This window comes from Mobula hypostoma, chromosome 3, assembly GCF_963921235.1.
Source record: "Mobula hypostoma chromosome 3, sMobHyp1.1, whole genome shotgun sequence".
NCBI classification, from domain to species: Eukaryota; Metazoa; Chordata; class Chondrichthyes; order Myliobatiformes; family Myliobatidae; genus Mobula; species Mobula hypostoma.
In genome coordinates this window covers 189,614,616-189,632,106 of record NC_086099.1, presented here as the reverse complement: position 1 = coordinate 189,632,106, position 17,491 = coordinate 189,614,616, and positions in this window count along the sequence as shown.

The window sequence follows — 17,491 nt, the reverse complement described above, 5'->3', positions numbered from 1 at the left end:
CATAAAGATCCTAGCCAGTGGCTCAGCAATCTCTTCCCTCGTCTCATGGAGCAGCCTGGGGAATATTCTGTCAGGCCCCGGGGACTTATCCATCCTAATGTATTTTAACAACTCCAACACCTCCTCTCCCTTAAATTGTAATACTTCGTGCTAAACTGACATGATGGTTTAGGCAGCTGATACGAGGAAAAGAATTCTGAATTATGAAAATTTAAAACAAATAAGCTATGAAGATAAATCACTGGCCAAGTCAAAGGTCAAAATACACTAAACTTACTTTTTGCTCTTTACAAGATAGGCAATAATGTATAACAGGATTGTCCATTGTAAAGCCTGCCAATTCTTAGTCTATTGAATCAGTGTACAGGAAATTGAGTATTTTATTAAAATATGCTTTGGTAGATTAGTATTCAATTGGTAAAGGTGGAAACATATTCCTTTCATTCATCACAACTCTATAATTTAGAAATTTTTAATAATTGAATAATTCAGAAATAAAATGCCTTCATAATAAAAGTATGAAAATTAACTTATGGAAACTAGGACCACACTAATTCCAAATTTAAAATAATAACTCTACTGATAGCAAATTCAATCAGAAATTATGGTTCTTACCATATATTTCATTCCAGCTCTGCTTTCTGCAGTTCATATTGAGAGTCTCGAATGAAGCCCGTAGAGCTTCATGTGTTATTTGACAAGAAGACGGAAAACTTATATAACATATCAGCCAAGGAAGTGGTTGGGATTATTGTCAATTTAGTTTAATAATTAATTGATACCTTAATTCCAGTTATAAAATCATGCTACTAAAGCCAGTCAGTGAACTTCATACTGTCACAAAGTCCAAGAAAGAATTGAAAATATTGCAGTAAATCAAAAACAGAAAACTATCAAAATACTGTGTGGGTGAAGTAGAATCTATGGAATAATAAGTGGATTTAATGTGTTAAGTAAAGATCTCTCATCAGAACCCCATAAAAAGTGGTTTTCAACTAAAACTCGCAGTTTACAAAATTATGACTTTTGCTAATTGTCAGAAGCCATGTAACAGTGAATTGGTCGCAGAACTTCCTTTATTTAATCAGTAATCAATATGTATCTCTACTGATTTTTCCATAATCAGTATGTAGAAGTGCCAATGAGATACTTGATCTGCTATTTGAGACTGAGACTGACTAGGTGTCAGAAGTTTATGTAAATGAACACTTTGCTCTAGTGATCACAATACCATTAGTTTCAATGTTAATATGCAAATAGATCTCGTCTACAGGGTGAGATTCTAAATTGGAGAAAGGCCAGTTTTGATGGTATCAGAAATGACCTGGCAAGTGTGGATTGGAACAGGCTGTTTTCTGGCAAAGGTTTACTTGGAAAGTGGGAGGCCTTCATAAATAAAATTTTGAGAGTACAAAACTTGTATGTGTCTGTCAGGATAAAATGTAAAGATAACAAGAGCAGGGAACTTTGTTTTTAAACAGATAGTGAGGCCCTCGTTAAGGAAAAAAAAGAGCTGCATAGCAGGTATGAACTAGTGGTAACAAATGAGATGCTTATGGAGTATAAAGCCTCACTAGAAGGGTTCTCCAGTCTGAGCACTGCCTTGATACTTTCCCTGACTAGTAATGCCACCCCTCCCCCTTTAATCCCTCCTGCTCTGTCTCTTCTAAAACAACGGAACTCCAGAATCGCAACCATGAGGAATTCTGCAGTTGCTGGAAATGAGCTGCCAGTCCTGCCCATCCTGCAAACAAGTCTCACTAATGGCTACAATATCATAATTCCATGTGATGATCCTGCCTTTCCTGCAATACTTCTTGTATTGAAATAGACACAGCTCAGGTATTAGTTGCACCATGCTCAACCTTTCGATTCCTGATTTTGTTTGAGGTCCTAACAACATCAGTCTCTACAATGTCTCCATTAACTGGTCAGGCACTCTGCTTCCATACACCCTCAACCCTCGTTTAATCTGTCCTCCCCACCCCGCCTGCAGCACGAGCAAACCTTCCCATCAGTTCAGGTGCAAACAATCTCTTCTGTGCAGGTCCCACCTTCCCTGAAAGAGAGCCCCATGGTCCAAAAATCTGACCTTCCCCCCCCCACCCACTACATCAACTCCTTAGTCATGTGTTAAACTGTAGGATCTTCCTATTTCTGGCCTCACTAGTACGTGCCACAGGTAGCAATCATGAGATCACAACCCAGGAGATCATGCCCTTTTACTTAGCACCTAACTCCCTGAACTCACTTTGCAGAACCTCCTCACCCTTCCTACCTGGCACCTGAGAGGCAACATGCCATCCAAGAATCTTGGTCTCATCTACAGAACCTCCTTACTGTTACCCTAAGTAATGAATCCCTTGTCACCACAGCTCACCCCTTCTTCCCTCTTCCTTTCTTAGTCACAGAGCCAGACTCAGGGCCAGAGATCTGATGGCTGTAACTTCCCTCTGCTAGGATATCCCGTCTCCCCCTGCAACAGTACCCTAAGTGGTATACCTGTTGTTTGGGGGAGATGGCCACATTGGTACTCTTCACAGGCTGTTTAACCCCTTTCCCATTCCTGACTATCACCCAGTCTCCTGTGCCCTGCACCTTGTGTGCATCTACCTCTCTATGTGTCCTAGCTATCACCACCTCAGCCGTCCAAATGATCAACAGCTCATTCATTTCCAGCTCCAGGTTGCTCCGCTTGCTCCTGCCATATTTTAATTTGCCTTTGCCAATGAATCAATGCCTTCTATACTCAGTCTGCAAACCTGAGTGAGCTACATCTTCTTAAGCTCGGTTTGCTGACTGGCTACTACTCAAAAATGGATTTAATATAGAAAAATAAACCTACTACTCACTGTGATTGAGATCCTCATAAAGCCACAAATGTAGCAGCATTTAAAAACATGTTTGCAGGATTTTTGTATTCTTGGAATGTACTTTGAATTTAGTCTTTTGCTACACACTTTGGCCGTGCCAGATGTGTACAGGTTATGGAATTACATGCATTCACTAAAATCTTCAGCAGAACTCCAGGGTTCCAAACATGGAAGCTTTGCTGACATTTTCTCAAGAGTGCAGAAGGAACAAGAGAATGCAGAAATAGTGCACAAGGCTGGCAATCTACCAGCCAAAGGAGGAAACAGAGAAAAGATCCCATCAGGAAGGTGCATCCAAAATCATTCAGGAAGTACTCTTCCACATGCACCTCAGTGGCGATGAATGTATGACGAATCTGTGGCCTGTGGAACACTTATGTTCTGTCTGCAGTTAATCTACCACTCTATAATCACCAAATATTTGAGGGTGCTGCATCATTAGAGTTTTTGATGTAGTCAAGCCCAATTTTTTTGATTATATAGATCATGCCTCTCAACTTTTTGGTGTAGGTTCTTGGTCACTCCAGAGTAGAATCTCAGCTCTTTCAGGTCTTCAAAATTGGTGATAAAGTGTGCGAGGGCTTGGGTCTTCCACCTGTCTAAAGTCATGCTCTAGCAACACAGCCTCAGAGCATTTAGAGTCTTTGCCTCCATGAGTGCAGGTCTGGTGGAAGCAAGTACAGATATTCTACCAACAAAACAGACACTGGTAGCAGTTTGTACAATTTACTCCTTCCAGACCCATGACCTCTTCCAGCTAGAAAGACAGGTCAGCATAAGCCTGTAGAACCATCACTGGAAGCTGCCCTCTACGTCAAATATCACCCTAACTTTGAAATATATCTTGGAATTCTCTCTGTGATGGCATTTTGGGTCTGCTCACACCTCAAGGACCTCAGCATTTCAAGAAGACAACTCATGATCCCATTCTCAAGTGCAACTAGGGCAATTAAATGCTCCTCTGCCTCCAAAGGTCATACCAATTGAATGAATATATTAAAAAGAGAATAAATTGTATTCCTCTCACCAGCTTTCAAGCTGTGGTTGCAATAATTCTCTCTTTCTTTCAAAGCTTTGGGAATATATTATGAGCTGACCTAAAAAGTAGAAGAGTATGATTTTTCCCAGTAGTATAAGCTTCCTCACCTTGTTTACTTCAAGCATTGTTATATGCAGTCGATATACTTTAAAATTATGTGGAATAAACATTGTAGACCACAATAACTCAAATGATAGAAACCAAGAGACACACGAGACCACAGATGTTGGAATCAGGACCAAAAACCAAACTACTGGAGGAGTTCACGGGTCAGACAGCATCTGTGGAGATAATTGGGCAGTAAGTGTTTTGAGTTAAGACCCTTCACCTGGGCAGTTTGAGGCCAAAAGCTCTCCTCTCTTTCCCAATCTTAGCCTCTCCAAAATCCATTTCCATTCCAAATCTGAAACAAAGAATCCCAGTGCCATTGGGAGCTTTGGAGAAAATATACTCCTTCACTTATTCTAAGAAACCACCGGGCACATTTCCCCTTTTCTAACCTCATTGAGGTTACAAGACACAACAATTTCTTTCTCACAAACAAGAGAAAATCTGCAGAGGCTGGAAATCCAAGCAATACACACAAATTGCTGGTGGAACTCAGCAGGCCAGGCAGCATCTATGGAAAAGAGTGCAGTAAGTCAGTCATGCTGAAGGGTTTCGGCCCGAAACATCAACCGTACTTTTTCTATAGATGCTACCAGGCCTGCTGACTTCCTCCAGCATTTTGTTTGTGTTGCTGCAACTTCTTTGTGGAAGATTAACCAATATTCCGCAATATTTCAATTAATTTAATAATTTATGTAACACGGCCGGATGATATACGACAATAGCAGACTCAATAGGGAGGTGGAGACACAAGGGACTCCAAAACGCTGGAATCTGGAGCACAAACTAAACCACGTGGCTGAACTGAGTGGCTCAGGTCATATCAGTCAATTCAAAAAGAATGGTCAATGTTTCAGGTTGAGACCCTGCATCAGGACTGAAAGTATAGAGGGATGATTGAGAGTGTAGATGGAATATAGTGAGGGGCATATATAGAGGTAATACTAAAAATTAATAAGATTATTTCTGATGCAGATGTCATAAAAATGTCAATCCAAATTTTCAACACCTGTAATACTTGTTCATTTACCTTCTTACAATTTCAGATATCCTTTGAATCGAGGTGTCACTCCTCCAGATTTGACCAGTCAACACCCATCCATTTTGCACGTCCACTCTTCCTCCTCCATGATCCTAAGCATCTGGACTTACACCTCATTGACTGATATTGATTACATTATCTGTGTTACATTGCCTAATATCTGTACAAAGATTGTGATCTATGAGTAACCCATGACAATACAGGTGTTTGTACTGTCAACACAGTGTTGTAATTTACTTGCGCTGACAGAAATCAGAAATCATGGGCTGTTAATAAGGTGCAGGCTCCAGCAGGCAGCATAGTATCATGACTTCCCAGCACTGCTAAATGCTAGTTCTGTACTACTTAACATCAGTGCTAAAGATGCTGAGCTCATTGAAAGTAGTAGACCACTAAATGGGCAAAGATTAAAAGTAAATATGAAAATCAAAGAAAAAACTGTAGACGATGGAAATCTGACATAAAACCAGAAAATGTTGAGACACTCAGCAGCTTAGACAGCACCCTTGGAAAGAGGAACAGGCAGTTTATCAGAATTGGAAAAAAGAGAAAGCAAGTTATTTTTCAGTGGCAGAGAAGATGGAGGAGGGATGGGTAGAATGGGGGCAATATCTCCGATAGGGCAAAACCAAATGACTTAATGCAACAGTTAAAAGATATTATGCTTCTGTGTCTGCCTCGTGTGGGATGGGGATTTAAGGGTCGGTGTGTGGGTGGGGGAAACCACTTCAAACATTTTGAAGGCCTCCCCATATCAGGCGGTAATGCAGTCAGACAGAATGCGCGCCACGAGCATTCTGTAGAAATTTGCAAATATCTTTGCTGACATACCAATTCTCCAAGGCATGAAACCAAGGAATGGTAAGTTGTGAGGTGGTCCCCTCTGGAAGCTTCCCAGCTGTTTGTTCAGTAGACTCTGGATGGATAATATGCAGTGATTAATGCCTGAATTATTGCCGCAGCAACCTATGGCATGTATCATGTAGGGAGGTTATTATTTAGAGAAATACACACAAAAATGGAACTAGAAGGGTGGGGGGAGAGGGGATGAAGTAAGAAGCTGGGAGGTGATGGGGAAAAGGCAAAGGGCTGGAGAAAATGGAATCTGATAGGAGAGGAGAGGAGATCATGGGAGAAAGGGAAGGAGGAGGGCCACCAGGGGGAGGTGATAGGCATGTGAGGAGAAGAGGTAAAAGGGCAGAGTGGGGAAATAAGGGGCAAGAGGTAAAGGAAAAGAATGACTAGAAGTTGGAGAAATTGATGTTTGTGGTTGGAGGCTACCTAGATGGAATATGAGGTGTTTCTCCTCCAACCTGAGAGTGGCTTCATCGTGGCAAAAGAGGAGGCAATGGACCATCATGTCAGAATAGGAATGTGGATAAGAATTGAAATGGTTGGCCACCAGGAAAATTTACTTTTGTGGATGGAGCTGAGGTTCTTGACAAAGCAGCTCCCCAATCTGCATCGGATCTCACCAATGTAGAGGAAGCTGCATCAGGTGCTCCAGATACAAAAGACGACCCCAACAGATTCACAGGTGAAACATTGCCTCACCTGGAAGGACTGTCTGGAGACCTGAATGGAGGTGAGGAAGGAGGTGAATAGACAGGTGTAGCACACCTGCTGCTTGCAGGGAAAAGTGCCAGGAAGGAGATCAGTGGGGTGTGACGAATTGGAATGGAAATCACAATTGGAAGGGAGGGATCCATGAAGAAATTGGAGAGTGGGGGGAGGTAAATATGTGTTTAGTGGTAGGGTCTCTTTGGAGATTGTGTAAGTTGTGGAAAATGATGTGTTGGCTGCAGAGTCTCATGGGGTGGTAGGTAAAGACAAGAGGAACCCTATCACTGTTAAGGATTATTATTAAGTTAATTATAATATTAATATTAAATATAGTTAAGGTAAAAATTTAGTCTGACTCCACTCACCAAAATAGGCTTCTTGTGTTTAAGTATAGTTAGTCAAACACAATCTTTGATCCGTCACTGTCTTTTTTGTCTCCCCTTCCAAAAAGATATACAACTGAAGAGCAGCTAATTCATGACAACTCAAGTTCACAGACTGGCTGCACTGTCCTCAAATGGCAAAAGTAATTAAACAAACTCCCAAAATATGAGAGAATTACATGTGATGTATACATTTTTAAAAATCATTTCTTCGCTTCTCTTGCTGTTTGCAGCCTTGCTGGCAAAACTTGCATTCAATGCCTGTCCATAATTGTCCCTGAGCAGATGGTGACAAGTTTGAACAGCAGCAGTGCTTCTGCTCAGCGGGCGTACAGGAGCAAGATATATCAACTAGTTGAGTTGTGTCGCAGCAACTAGCTTGTATTCAACATCACTAAGACCAAAGAGCTAATTGTGGACTTCAGAAAGGGTCAGATGAGGGAACACACACCAGTCCTCATTGAGGAATCAGAAGTGGAAAGAGTGAACAATTTCATGATCCTAGATGTCAACATTTTTGAGGATCTGTCCTGGGCTCAACATATTGATGCAGCTACAAAGACAGTGGCTATACTTCTTCAGGAGTTTGAGGAGATTTGATAAGTCACCAAAGAAACTCACAAGTTTCCACACATGTACCATGGACAGCGTTCTAACTGGCTGCCCGTAGGGGCGGTGAGGCGGGGGGGGGGGGTGGTGGTTTTTACAGCACAGGATCGAAATACGGTGAGAGAGTTGTAAACAACGTCAGCTCCAATATGGGCAATAACCTCCATAGTATCCAGGACATCTTCAAGGAGTGACACCTCGAAAAGGTGGAATCCATCATTAGGGATACCCATCAGCCAGGACATGCCCTACGTAAAGTGCATGATAATAGACAATAGAAACAGGGAGTTTTGATAGTGTTTCACAATATCCAAACCAAGCTATAATACTTTATACCTTATTATCGCCAAACAATTGATACTGGAACATACAATTATCACAGCGATATTTGATTCTGCGCTTCCCGCTCCCTGGATTACAAATATTAAATATTAAAAATAGTAAAAATTAGTAAATATTAAAAGTTTAAATTATATATCATAAATAGAAAATAGAAAAATGGAAAGTAAGATAGTGCAAAAAAACCGAGACGCAGATCCGGATATTTGGAGGGTACGGCTCAGATCCGGGTCAGGATCCGTTCGGCAGCCTTATCACAGTTGGAAAGAAGCTGTTCCTAAATCTGGCCGTACGAGTCTCCAAGCTCCTGAGACTTGTCCCGGAGGGAAGAGGGATGAAAAGCGTTTTGGCTGGGTGGGTTGTATCCTTGATTATCCTGACAGCACTGCTCCGACAGCGTGCAGTGTAAAGTGAGTCCAAGGACAGAACATTGGTTTGTATGATGTGCTGCGCCATGTTCACGATCTTCTGCAGCTTCTTCCGGTCTTGGACAGGACAACTTCCATTCCAGGTTGTGCAGCACCCTAGAAGAATGCTTTCTACGGTGCATCTATAAAAATTAGTGAGGGTTTTAGGGGACAGGCCAAATTTCTTTAGTTTTCTCAGGAAGTAAAGGTGCTGGTGGGCCTTCTTGGCAGTGAACTCTGCTTGGTTGGACCAAGTCAGCTCATTTGTGATATTGACCCCGAGGAACTTAAAGCTTTTGACCTGTTCCACTTGCGCACCACCGATGTAAATGGGGTCATGCGGTCCGCTACTCCTTCTGAAGTCAACAACCAATTCCTTCATCTTGCTGACGTTGAGGGATAGGTTATTGTCTTCGCTCCATGCCACCAGGTTCTTAATTTCCTCTCTGTACTCAAACTCATCATTACCCAAGATATGGCCTACAATTGTTGTGTCATCAGCAAACTTATATATTGAGTTTGATGGATACCTGGCTACACAATCATGGGTGTACAGTGAGTACAGCAGGGGGCTGAGTACACAGCCTTGTGGGGCACCGGTGCTCAGAGTGATTGCAGAGGAGAGTTTGTCCCCTATTTTTACAGCCTGGGTCCTGTCTGTGAGGAAGTTGAAGATCCAGCTGTAGATCTGAGTGCTAAGGCCCAGGTCCTGGAGCTTAGCAATCAGTTTATTTGGAATGATGGTATTAAAGGCAGAGCTGTAGTCAATGAAAAGGAACCTTACATAGGCGTCTTTATTCTCCAGGTGTTCTAAGGAGGAATATAGGGCCAGAGAGATGGCATCTGCCGTTGACCTGTTGCTCCGGTAGGCGAATTGCAGTGTCGAGGTTGATCGGTAGGCTGTGGTTGATGTGTGCCATAACCAATCTCTCGAAGCACTTCATAGCAATTGATGTCAGAGCCGCAGGTCAATAGTCATTCAGGCATACCACCTTGCTCTTTTTTGGCACTGAGATTATTGTTGCCTTCTTAAAACACGAAGGGATCTTAGACTGAAGCAAGGAACAGTTGAAGATGTCAGCAAACACTCCAGCTAGCTCTCTTGCACAGCCCGGAGAAACTGTCCTGGGACGCCATCTGGGCCCGTCGCCTTACTTAGATTTATCTTCAGGAAGACCCTTCTAACGTCAATAATAATAATCATTGAAGAACCAAAGGGTATGAGGTCAAACAGATGTCATCAGGGAGGGAACCTCTGGGCCTGCTCAGAGGAGATAATAAATGTGATTAAACCTAGTAGAGGGTTTATGCATTATAACAAATACAATCTGATGAATTAAAGATTAGCACCAGGGCTACGATTGTTGCTCTATCACAGGGAAAGTGCCACGTTATCACATCAGCGAAATGGTGTCATAAGAATGACCAGGAATGAGGTAATTCGGGGCCTCAGGAGGCCCATCACAGTGGGATACAAGGAATTGACAATACCAGTGGCAGGAAATTTTACTGTACAGCAGAATGATTCAGGTAGGACTTTGAGGAGATTCACCAGGACTGAGATGTCACAAACTCCACACCTCCATGTAGATTAGAGAGCTCTGCAGAAGGAAGGTGGGAAGGTGGTTCATGAATGCTTTGAGAACACAACAACAATTTGGAAGCATGGCACTGAAGGAGATGATATTCTCAAAAGATAGAGTTGGTGAAAAAGGTGAGGATTTGGGGACTGAATGATCATGTGCATCTGTGGATTAAGATTATTATTTTTTTTTACTTTTTTCGAGATACAATGTGGAACAGGCCCTTCCAGTCCACTGAGCCACACCACCCACAACCCACCAATTAACCCTCGCCTCATCACAGGACAACCTACAATGACCAATTAACCTAATTAACTTAGCCTACTATCCTGCATATTAACCTAGCTCGGGGGACTTCGGGGTTCTTACGTTTAACTGTCGTTCATTCTCTGGGGCACTCCTCTGTTTCTGTGGCTGTTTGCGAAGAAAATGAAGAAAATGAATTTCAGGATGTAAATTGTATACATTTCTCTGACATTAAATGGAACCTTTGAACCTTTGAACAATGTTGTAACTTGAAGGCAACATTAGTATAATTAGCAAAGGGATGTGTATTTAATATTTCATTTCAGTAATATATGTTACATTGAAAACATATTGTTTGATTAAAAATTCTTTGTTGCTTATTTTGGAATCAGTTCCTTGTGATATCTTTTAATAAGGTACTAGTTGAATTAATGAAAGAAAAAATTGTAGTTTTTACTAACATTTTAAACTGGTATTTGTCACATTATGTAGTGTTTGACTCCAACTACTGGTGCCAATGAAGTATAACATTTACAGAATGGTTTCATTTTCCATTGGCTAAATGTTCACAAATGACACACGTGCTATGACTCTGTATCTTTTAATTGGCCCTTTGCTCATCTGAGGAATTTGCCTTAACTCAGTACAAAAGTGTCAGTCTCTGCAAAAAAATCTCCATCTTGTCTTTATCTTTTCCTCAGTTTCAATTCTGTATGCTCTGTATCTGTTCCTTTGTTCAAACTTCAAACAATCACAAATCAACAAGTTTTCACTTATTTTTGTACTACTAAAAGAAGCTGTTCATCAAAAAGTCACCAGATCCCACATTTACACAATGCATTGCTGGTCATCTGTAAAAGTATGTAAATGGCATATGTCATCACGTCACCATGTGTTACATGCACATCTCAGTTCAAGTAAAAAGAAGGTCGGACTTGCATTCCCAGCTCTCTTGTTTTCCTTTCAATTCGTTTTTAGGTCCTGGACTTACAAAACATAACAGTGGTGATGTATTCTTAAAATGAACCCAGGATGACTACCTGCACAGCCCGTGCTCTTCAGAAAAGGAGACAGACACTCAAAAATGGCAAAGAATGGAAGAATTCAGAATAACTAGCGATAATAATTATTTTTAAAAGAGCAGAAATGGCAGGCTATATACCAGCCATCTTCCTTTGATTACACACGGGTAACTGGATATTGTATGTGGAGTGAATTGGACAGTATTTTAAAGCAACTGAAATAGCCGATGAGAAGAGTATCAATTTTGCTGAGTGCATTGGATTAAAGGCATACAGCTTTCTTAGAAACCAGCTCCAACCAAACCAGCTGAAGTGAGCTTTGCTGATACCATGAAAGTAATGCAGGAACATTTAGAACCAAATGCTTTAGGTTTCATAAGTGGAATCAAAAGGAGGGGAGTCCATTTCAGCATTCGTGTCTGCATTGAAGGGATTGTCAGAGCATTGTCAGTTAAGTGATGGGCCTAGTGATGCATTGGGAGATCGTTCTGTTTTGTGGAATCTTACAAGAAAGCATTCAAAAATAGCTCCTCGTTGAAGCACAGTTTACACTTTAAAGAGCAATTGAAATTGCTGTATCAATGAAAACAGCAGACAAAAACGCATTTGAGTTGCGATCAGGAATGAAAACGAGCGTGAACAAGATTAGAGCATTGAAACAGAAACCCGCCTGGCTGAATAAGTTGTGTTACCACTGTGGCAGGGGCTCACATACACAGACTAATGCAGGTTTAGAAGTGGAATTTTCAGTAAATTTTCACAGTAGGACACAGGCAAAGGGCATGCCGGACAGACAAAAATAAATGGACTGCACAGAGAAGAGAAAAAGATAAAGCACCAAGTTGCAGTTTCAGAAAGAAACTGCCTGTTGTTAATGAAAAATCTGATAATTCAAATATTCAAAGTACATTTATTATCGATGTGTGCAGTATACAGCCTTGAGAGTTGTCTTCACCACAGACAGTCATGAAACAAAGAACAATGGAACCATCTCATTCGAAGGAAAACATCTAACATCAAGCTCCCCTCTCACACACCACATGCAGAACAATCAGCGAAATTGCAACAAAATAATGAGTGAAAACACAGAATATGAAACAGAAAATCAAAAGACGTACTTCAATGCAGTTCAGCTCAGTGTTCATTATCTGCAGGCTGCCCTGATTCAAAAATTGCCAAAAAGTAGTAACAAAAAAGAGTGACCAGAAATAAAACTAGAAACTAGAACACATCATAAACCTGAATTTGAGTCCAAATATACGATCCCTGTTGATTATACCTTGCTCTGGGCCCAACCGCTGACAGGATCAAGGGACAGAGAGATCATTCGAAAGCAAGGACCTACAGTTGGGAGCAGGGAGTGAGAGACCGCCATACGCAGACACTTTCTCTGGCATCAGTGAGCAAGAGATTGGTAGACGGTGCTGAATAGTTGTTAACCTTCTGCACCTCGATGATGCCAGTCTTCCTTGGGGCTTTAATCAGCAGGAATCAAAATCAGAATCAGGCTTATTATCACCGGCATGTGACATGAAATTTGTTAACTTAGCAGCTGCAGTCAATGCAATACATAATCTAGCAGAGAGAGATAAAAAAAAGTAGTAATAATAATAAATAAAACAAAACATAATAATAAATAAACAAGTAAATCGATTATGTATATTGAATAGATTTTTTTAATGTGCAAAAACAGAAATGCTGTATATTAAAAAAGTGAGGTAGTGTCCAAAGCTTCAATGTCCAATAAGGAATCAGATGGCAGAGGGGAAGAAGCTGTTCCTGAATCGCTGAGTGTGTGCCTTCAGGCTTTTGTACCTCCTACCTGATGGTAGCAGTGAGAAAAGGGCATGCCCTGGGTGCTGGAGGTCCTTAATAATGGATGCTGCTTTTCTGAGACACTGCTCCCTAAAGATGTCCTGGGTACTTTGTAGGTTAGTGCCCAAGATGGAGCTGACTAGATTTACAACCTTCCACAACTTCTTTCGGTCCTGTGCAGTTGCCCCTCCATACCAGACAATGATGCAGCCTGTCAGCCTGTCAGTACAACTGTAGAAGTTTTTGAGTGTATTTGTTGACATGCCAAATCGCTTCAAACTCCTAATAAAGTATAGCCACTGTCTTGCCTTTTTTATGACAACATCGATATGTTGGGACCAGGTTAGATCCTCAGAGATCTTGACACCCAGGAACTTGAAACTGCTCAGTTTCTCCACTTCGATGGAGTCAATCTTGGGCCCATGCCCCGTCTCCAGACTTGAGACTTTCAATGTTAAAACTAACAATAGACAAACAATATGGCTTACACCAGAAGTGAATGATATATTAATTAAAATGAAATTTGACACTGGTTCGGCTGTTTCAGTCATTCTTCAAAATGCGTTTGAATGGCATTTGAAAGATATTAAATTGAAGATATCCAAATAAGATCTTCTACTGGAGAAAAGATAACTCCGTAAGTCCATAAGATGTAGGAGCAGAATTAGACCATTTCACCCATGAGTCTGCTCCACTATTTCAACATGGCTGATCCCTTTTCCCTCTCAGCCCCAATCTCATGCCTTCTCACCATATTCCTTCTTGCTCTGACCAATCAAGAATCTATCAAGCACTGCCTTAAATATACATAAAGATTTGGTCTCCACAGCTGGCTGTGGTAACAAATCCTACAGATTCACCATACTCTATCTAAAAAAGTTCCTCCTTATCTCCTTTCTAAAGTACACCCCTCTATTCAGAGGCTGTGTCCTCTGGTCTTAGACTCTCATTCCATTAAGAACACCCTCTCCACATCCACTCTATCAAGGCTTTTGGCCATCTGATAGGTTTCAATTAGGTCAACCCTCATTCTTCTGAATTCTAGAGAATACAGGCCCAGAGCCATCAAATGTTCTTCATATGGCAAAAGGTTCAATCTTGGAATTTTTTTTGTGAAAATCCTTTGAACTCTGTCCAATTTCAACACATCCTTTCAAAGATAAGGGGCCTAAAACTACCCACAATATTCCAAATGAGTTCTCACCAGTACTTTGTAACTGCTCACATTTGCCTTCCTCACCACAGACTCAACCTGCAAACTAACCTTTAAGGAATCCTGCACAAGTACTTCCAAGTTGCTTTGCGTCTCAGCATTATGTATATTTTCCCCATTTATAAAATAGTCCACCCTTTAATTTCTTCTAACAAAGTGCATGACCATACACTTCCTGGCACTGTATTCCATTTGACACTTCTTTGACCGTTCTCCTAATCTGTCTAAGTCCTTCTGTGACCTCTTTACTTCCTCAAAAATACTTGCTTCTCCACCTAACTTTGTTTCCTCTACAAACTTTGCAACAAAACCATGAATTCCATCATCCAAATCATTAACGTATAATGTAAAAAGAATCGGTCCCAACACAGACCCCTGTGGAACACCACTAGTCACCGGCAGCCAATCAGAATGGGCTCCCTTTATTCCAACACATCACTTCCTAACAATCTACCACTGCTTTATCCATGCTAGAATCTTTCCTGTAACACCATGGACTTGCAAATTGTTATGCAGCCACATGAGTGGCATCTTGTCAAAGGCTTACTGAAAATCCAAGTACACAACATCCACTGACTCTCCTTTGTCTATCCTGCTTTTTATTTAGAAACATAGAAACATAGAAAACCTACAGCACAATACAGGCCCTTCGGCCCACAAAGTTGTGCCGAACATATCCCTACCTTAGAAATTGCTAGGGTTACACATAGCCCTCTATTTTACTAAGCTCCATGTACATATCCAAAAGTTTCTTAAAAGACCCTATCGTATCCCCCTCCACCAACATTGCCGGCAGCCCATTCCACACACTCACCACTCTCTGGGTAAAAAACTTACCCCTGACATCTCCTCTGTACATACTTCCCAGCACCTTAAACCTGTGTCCTCTTGTAGCAACCATTTCGGTCCTGGGAAAAAAGCCTCTGACTATCAACACGAGCAATGCCTGTCATCATCTTAAACACCTCTATCAGGTCACCTCTCATCCTCCGAAACTCCAAGGAGAAAAGGCCAGTCAACTCAACCTATTTTCATAAGGCATGCTCCCCACTCCAGGCAATATCCTTGTAAATCTGCTTTGCACTCTTTCTATGGGAGATTGCAGGGAACCAGAGGCCTTCCTGTCTGCTCTAACAAAAGCATTCTTTGAAATGCCAAGAATGGACATGGCTGAAGACCAGCATTTGTGGTTCATTGGGCCAAGTGGATAATTGGTCAATTTATGAAAGGAAACTCACGTTTGACAAATTTTCTACAATATTTGAAATAGATTAGGGCAAACCTGTTGAGATAGAGATGTTGATTAAATAAAATTTAGAAAATAAAAAGCAAAATATTGGTTATACTGACTTGGTTAATCATGATGAAGGAAAGCAAAAATGAACCAGTCATTTTTGGGTTGAATAACTGCGGTTTAAGATATCACAGCGATCAGTTCAGATAAGAGGATTAATTGCAATATATTGACATTTGCTGATCCTGCAGAATAAATGCCAGTGTAGGCTGTGCAAAGGATGCTGGGAAGTTTCAGAAGAATATACTCAGGTTCAGTCAATGACCAAAGACATGTAAGGTTTGAATAGAATGCAGAAAATTGTGAAGTTATCCATATTGGCAGTTTAATTTTTAAAAAATGGGAGATCAAAAGATATTGGTATTCATTGAAAACTGGGTGCCTTTCTGCACAAATCACTGATTATGAAACTGCAGGCAAAGCAGGTGATTAACAATGCAAACCAGTATGATGGCCTTTCACACACAAAACATGACTCTTCATCTCCCAATGTAACTTGTTGCAACTACTCTTCCACTTTATTTGTCCACAGTTTTTCAATACCTGTAACACTATATCTGAATTTTATTTTCATTCTGAACATCTCGAAGTACATAGATATGGAATGATCTGTCTGGATTACAAACAAACAAAAAACTCTCCACCGGATCTGGTTGGGACTTTTTTCCAGAAATGGAGCACATATGCTCCATTTCTAGATGAAGTAAGTCTGACAGAGTCATTAACTATATCCAGTGTTCCTCTGTGAGACCCACCATAGATTGGGAGGTCTGCTTTGTTGAGCATCTTCACTCTGTACACCACGTTATGGGAGGAGGCAAGAGGAGGCGATAGCAGCACGCCGCGCGCACGCAGCTCTCCGGTGAAAATGATATCGTATCCGTTAAATAGGGGTCGTGGACAATTCTGATTTGATGGAGACAGACGTGAAAGCACAGAGGAACATCTGGAGAAATTTCTGGAACGCCGGTTCACTGCTGTTGTTACTGCACGATCAAGAATCTTTCGGAGGGAAGGCCTTAAAATCCCCAGCTTTGCCTGCTGCTGGCGACCGAGATTGAGGTCGAATCGTTCGGATAGAGATGGTGCTCGGTACTCGGTGTCGGAGGGCTGATTGGAGGCTTGAAGTTTTCGGATGACTCAGAATCGGACTGTGGTCGGGCATGGCTGGGAGAGTTTTCTTCTTTCTCCTGTCTGCGTGAGATGTGGGACTTCCGAGAAACTCTGAACTCTTTTACTGTGCCATGGACTGTTCTTCAGCAAGTTATGGTATTGTTGCACTGTTGTAACTATATGCTATAATTATGTGGTTTTGTTAGTTTTTTCAGTCTTGGTCTGTCCTGTGTTTTGTTATATCACACCGGAGGAATATTGTATCATTTCTTAATGCATGCATTACTAAATGACAATAAAAGAGGACTGTATGTCCTCATAATCTAATCTAATCTAACATTAGATTAAAAGTTCCCAGTGGTCACCCATTTTAATTCCATTTCCCATTCCCATTCACTCCTACCCTTCTTACTTTTTCTATTCCCCATTTTGGCTTTCCTCTTACCCTTTCTCCTCTCCTCACCTGCCCATCACCTCCTTCCCTTTCTTATACAGTCCACTCTCCTCTCCTACCTCTTCCACCTATCACCTCACACATTTTCACTTCATCCCACCTCCTTCACCCATTTACCTTCCCCCTCATTTGGTTTCACCTATTACTTCCTAACTGCTGATCGTCTGAGTTCTTCCAGCATTGTGTTTGTTGTTCTGGATTTCAAGTATCTGCAGGATCTTGTGTGTTTGTGATATGCTGAATTACATATGGTCCCGCTGAGATTGCATCTCCAAAATTGTGTATTACTCTGGTCTCCTTACCTAATGAAGGTCATGTTTGTGTTACAGAAAGTACGGTGAAGATTCTGGGAAAGCTGGGTTTGTTGCATAAGGTGACATTAACCGGA